Source organism: Chlorocebus sabaeus, chromosome X (assembly GCF_047675955.1).
Source record: "Chlorocebus sabaeus isolate Y175 chromosome X, mChlSab1.0.hap1, whole genome shotgun sequence".
Classification (NCBI taxonomy): Eukaryota; Metazoa; Chordata; class Mammalia; order Primates; family Cercopithecidae; genus Chlorocebus; species Chlorocebus sabaeus.
The window spans coordinates 69512395-69517525 of NC_132933.1; the positions used below are offsets into that span (position 1 = coordinate 69512395).

A 5131-nucleotide genomic window follows, 5' to 3' on the forward strand; every position below is an offset into this window, starting at 1 on the left:
CTAATTTCCATTTGCTTGGTAGATTTTCCTCCATCCCTTTATTTTCAGACTATGAGTGTCATTGCACGTGAAATGAGTCTTTTGAAGAAAGAATTCCATTGGTTCTTGCTGTTTTATCCACCTTGCTACTCTGTGCCTTTTAACTGGGGAGGTTAACCTATTTACATTTAAGGTTAGCATTGGTATGTGTGAATCTGATCCTGTCATCATGATGTTTGTTAATTATTATGCAGACTTGTTTGTGTGGTTATTTTTTAGTGTCATTGATCTGTGTACTTAAATGTCTTTTTGTAATGGCTGGTAATGGTCTTTTTCCATATTTAATGTTTCCTTTATGAGATTTTGTAAAGTAGTTCTGTTGGTAACAAATTCCCACTGCATTTGCTTGTGCAAAAATGATATTTCTCCTCTGTTTATGAAGCTTAGTTTGGTTGAATATGAAATCCTGGGCTCGAATTTCTTTTTTTTTCTTTTTTCTTTTTCTTTTCTTTTCTTTTTCTTTTTCTTTTTTTTTTTTTTTTTTTTTTTAAAGAATGTTGAATATTGGCCGCCAATCTCTTCTGGCTTATAGAGTTTCTGCTGAGAGGTCCACTGTTAGTCTGATGAGCTTTCCTTTGTAGGTGACCTGAATTTTCTCTTTAACTGCCTCTAACAGTTTTCTTTCATTTTGACCTTAGAGGATCTGATGATTGTGTGTCTTGGGAATGATCTTTTGGTAAGGTATCTTACTGGAATTCTCCGCATTTCCTGAATATGAATGTTGGCCTCTCTAGCTAGGTTGTATAAGTTCTCATGGATGATATCCTGAAATATGTATTCCAAGTTGCTTACACTCTCCCCATCTCTTTCAAGGAAACCAATGCATCATAGATTTGGTCTCTTTACATAATCTCATATTTTTCAGAGTTTTTGCTTGTTTCTTTGAATTATTTTTTCTCCATTATTGTCTCAGTGTCTTATCTCAGAGCCAGTCATCAGGCTCTGAGATTCTTTCTTCTGCTGTGCCTGTTCTACTATTAATACTTATGTTTGCATTATAAAATTATTACAGTGTGTTTTTTAGGTTTTTCAGGTCAGTTATGTCATTTTTTACACTGGATATTTTGTCTGTCAGCTCCTGCATCATTTTATGATTTTTAGTTTCCTTGGATTAGCTTTAAACATACTCCTGCATCTCAACGATGCTATACATATTCTGAATTTTATTTCTGTCATTTTAGCCCTCTCAGTCTGGTTCGGAAGACTTGGTGGAGAGGTAATGCTGTTGCTTGAAGGAAAGAAAGCACTCTGGCTTTTTACATCTTCAGAGTTCTTGCATTAGCTGTTTTCTCATGTTTGTGGGCTTATGTTTCTTCAGTGCTTGATGTTTCTGACCTTTGGATGGATTTTATTTCTTTTATCTTATTTGATGACCTTGAGGATTTGATCTTGGTAAAAGGTGGATTCAGACAACTGGCTTTATTAATGGTAGATTTTAGGGGACCAGCACTCAGCTCCCAACTCCTGGACTCAGTACTGTAACTATGGGGGACTTTTATGAGGCTCTGACTTTTTGAATGGCTCCTCCAGGTTAGGAATCCACTGTGCTGGGGGTGGGAATGGGGCGGGGGCAGAGGTTGCTCCCAGACCACTCTGCACTACCCTTTAACATGTGGTGTCAGCCAAAGCATTTCATAGTGCTGTGACAGCAGGATTTGTCCTCATTTGCGCATGCCAGCAGCCCCCAGTAGTGGCAGTGCAACTGGTTGCATACTCATTGGCTGAGGGAGGGTGGTAGCGCCTGCTGGGCTGCCTGTCTTAGTGTGGGAGTTCACCACAATGTTGGGGAAAATGTAGCTGGGGGGCGGTTACGCGGTGCCTCTGCAGGTGACTGTGTGTGCAGTCACAGTGGTAGTGGTGTTTGCATGGGGCGGGGCACTGGTGGGCCCCGGTTTGTGTGCGCTCTCTGTGTGTTGCAGTCAGGGGTGGTTACTGAGGGCAGGGGAGGGTCCGCTCTTCCTACCTAGTTTCACTTTTGCGGCACTGTTGATGCAAGGGTGAAGCACTGGTGGGTGTGGGGCTGGCTGGTGCTGTGCCCATCAAGGCTCTGCTTGCGATGATGGTTGGCAAGGAGAGGAATGGGTGAACTGCGCTCTCGCTGCAGCAGTGGCAGGGCAGGGTGCATGCACACGCGTGCACTGGCAGGGCAAGAAAGGCACGCACATGCCAACAAAGCAATATGGGCATTACTGGGGGCTGGCTGCAGTTGCAATATGGGTGACGAGTAGGTAGGCTGGCGTGCGGCAGTGGGGGCCACCGCACTTGAGCTCTCTGCCGGTAAGTCATGGTCCGCCAGCACAGGAGGCATTACTTGAGTTCCCACGACACTTGAGGCTGTCCTGCAAGCCTATCAGCCAGGCTGGGGCCCCAGTAGAAGCCAACAGACCAAGGGGTGCTGAGATTGGACCAGCTCCGTCTGATGGGCAAGACCACCCTGCAGAATTGAGCCCCAACAATTCCCCTGGGGCTAAAGTCCTCTATGCGAGCAAGTGGAGCCTAGGAGGATAGCTGACCGTGTCCCTGTTCAGCTACACATGCTCCCGCATCAGATTCTCTAGGCTCCACATCAGCTGGTTTGCTGCCCCCTACCACTTCTCTAAGCACCTCTGCCCGCCACCTCTAGTGTCAGGTGGCCGAGGGATTTCCTTCTGCTGGGATTCCAGAAGCCCATGGCGAGAGCAGGTTGCTTTTTGCCAGTAAAACTCATCCATTCCTCCAAGTCATTGGGGGCCAGGAATGAGTCCTGGTGTGCGATCATGCCCTGGAGAGTTCCCAGCATTCTTCCCCTTCAGCCTAGCTTCTGTGTCTTCCCTCCATGTACTCTAGGTGCTTTCCCTCTGAAGATCTGTTAGGAATGCACCAGTCATCACCTCGGTCCCTCGGTGGCAGCTGTTCCACCTGGCTGCGTATAGTAAGCCATCTTGCCCTCCCTCCCCAGCCATGTCTGAAATATATTTTTTCTTATTGTTGACTTTGTCCTTTAATTTTACAGGACTGGGAATAACTGGTTTCTCAAACCAACTGAACTCTCTCTTAATAAATTGTTAATTTAGTCCTTCTCATTTTGCTTTCAGTAACAACATAAGAACACTAAATTCAGTTATTTTTTGCCCAGAGCTAAGTTGTAGTTTCACTCCATCAGCCATAAGATAAAGGCATGCTGTTGACTTAATTACTCATTTTACTTCTGCAGACTCATAATTCTTCTTATTCCACCAAAAAGCTCAATTTTCAGAGAGCTTCATGGCTTCTTTGTTCTTTCTATTGCTTCTCTCAAGCTTTCAGATGTAAAAATGATGTTTGTTTTTAAGTCTGGATTATGGCAAAGTCTTGGGGGAAGCTGGCTTAGCAAATATTGTAAGAACCACATAAGTATACTTTGGGAGTCAAACATTCATATAAAAAAGAATAAATTTCAGGGACTCTAAGATTGCTACCTGCACCTTCGCTGACCATACTGTCCCGGGTGGTACTTTCTGCCGCCGCCACAGCAGCCCCGTCTCTGAAGAATGCAGCCTTCCTAGGTCCAGGAGTATTGCAGGCAACAAGGACCTTCCATACAGGGCAGCCACACCTTGCCCCTGTACCACCTCTTCCTGAATATGGAGGAAAAGTTCGTTATGGACTGATCCCTGAGGAATACTTCCAGTTTCTTTATCCTAAAACTGGTGTAACAGGAAACTATGTGCTTGGAACTGGGCTTATCTTGTATGCTTTATCCAAAGAAATATATGTGATTACCGCAGAGACCTTCACTGCCATGTCATTAATAGGGATAATGGTCTATGGAATTAAAAAATATGGTCCCTCTGTTGCAGCATTTGCTGATAAAATCAATGAGCAAAAACTTGCCCAACTGGAAGAGGCGAAGCAGGCTTCCATCCAGCAAATCCAGAATGCAATTGATATGGAGAAGTCACAGCAGTCACTGACTCAGAAGCGCCATTACCTTTTTGATGTGCAAAGGAATAACATTGCTATGGCTTTGGAGGTTACTTACCGGGAACGACTATATAGAGTATATAAGGAAGTAAAGAATCGCCTGGACTATCATATAGCTGTGCAGAACATGACGCGTGGAAAGGAACAAGAGCACATGATAAATTGGGTGGAAAAGCACGTGGTGCAAAGCATCTCCGCACAGCAGGAAAAGGAGACAGTTGCCAAGTGCATTGCGGACCTAAAGCTGCTGGCAAAGAAGGCTCAAGCACAGCCGGTTATGTAAATGAATCTATCCCAATTGAGACAGCTAGAAACAGTTGACAGACTAAATGGAAACTAGTCTATTTGACGAAATCTTTCTGTATTGATGTCTACTGAAGTTATAGTTTACCCTTCCTAAAAATGAAAAGTTTGTTTCATATAGTAAGAGAACAAAATCTCTATCGGCCAGTCAAATGTTTCTCATCCTTCTTACTCTGCCTTTGAGTTGTTCCATTATCACTTCTGAATAAGCAGTTTGTCTTTATAAAAACTTGCGGCCTGACTAAAGATTACCAGATTATAGTTTAAATTTGCAATTAATTCTACCATCTTGCAATAAAGTGACAATTGAATGAAGAAAAAAAAAAGAATAAATTTCAGGTTCAGAGTAAATGAACAGCTAATGCATGTCATAATATTCTAACTACTAATGATTCCTCTATGTAGACATCCATAAAATGAAGTTCTTGAATTTTACTTAGTCTTAAATTGTTAATGAAGGCCATGGAATCTATTTCCACTTTCTACATGCAAGTTAGATGTTGGCAAATTGTTTCTTACTTTTTCATTTCGTTTGTACATTTTAATTTGCTTTAAAATAGAGATTGAAATTTTATATCACTTTAGATAAAATTTTAGATGGTTTCTTAGCAGTCTAGCTGTAGTCTTTTGGGTATTCAGGTTTTCTATTTACTAATATATCACATTAATCCACATACCTGAATTAATTAAACAATCATTTTTGTTTGCTAATAGGGCTTGGACACCCAGAGCAAACTGAACGCAAACTGTTTTAAGTTACAAGCACTAGAGCTCAAATAATTTTTAACAGGTATCATCTTTGTCCACCTTCAGTTATGTTTCTTTTATTAGTTGATTTATTTCATCA

At 42.2% G+C, this 5131-nt stretch overlaps 1 pseudogene; it reads left to right on the forward strand.

The window, feature by feature from the left end:
* The first annotated feature begins 3461 nt into the window (after positions 1-3461).
* LOC103232272 (ATP synthase F(0) complex subunit B1, mitochondrial pseudogene) lies at positions 3462-4617 on the forward strand (annotated as a pseudogene).
* The last annotated feature ends 514 nt before the right edge of the window (positions 4618-5131 follow it).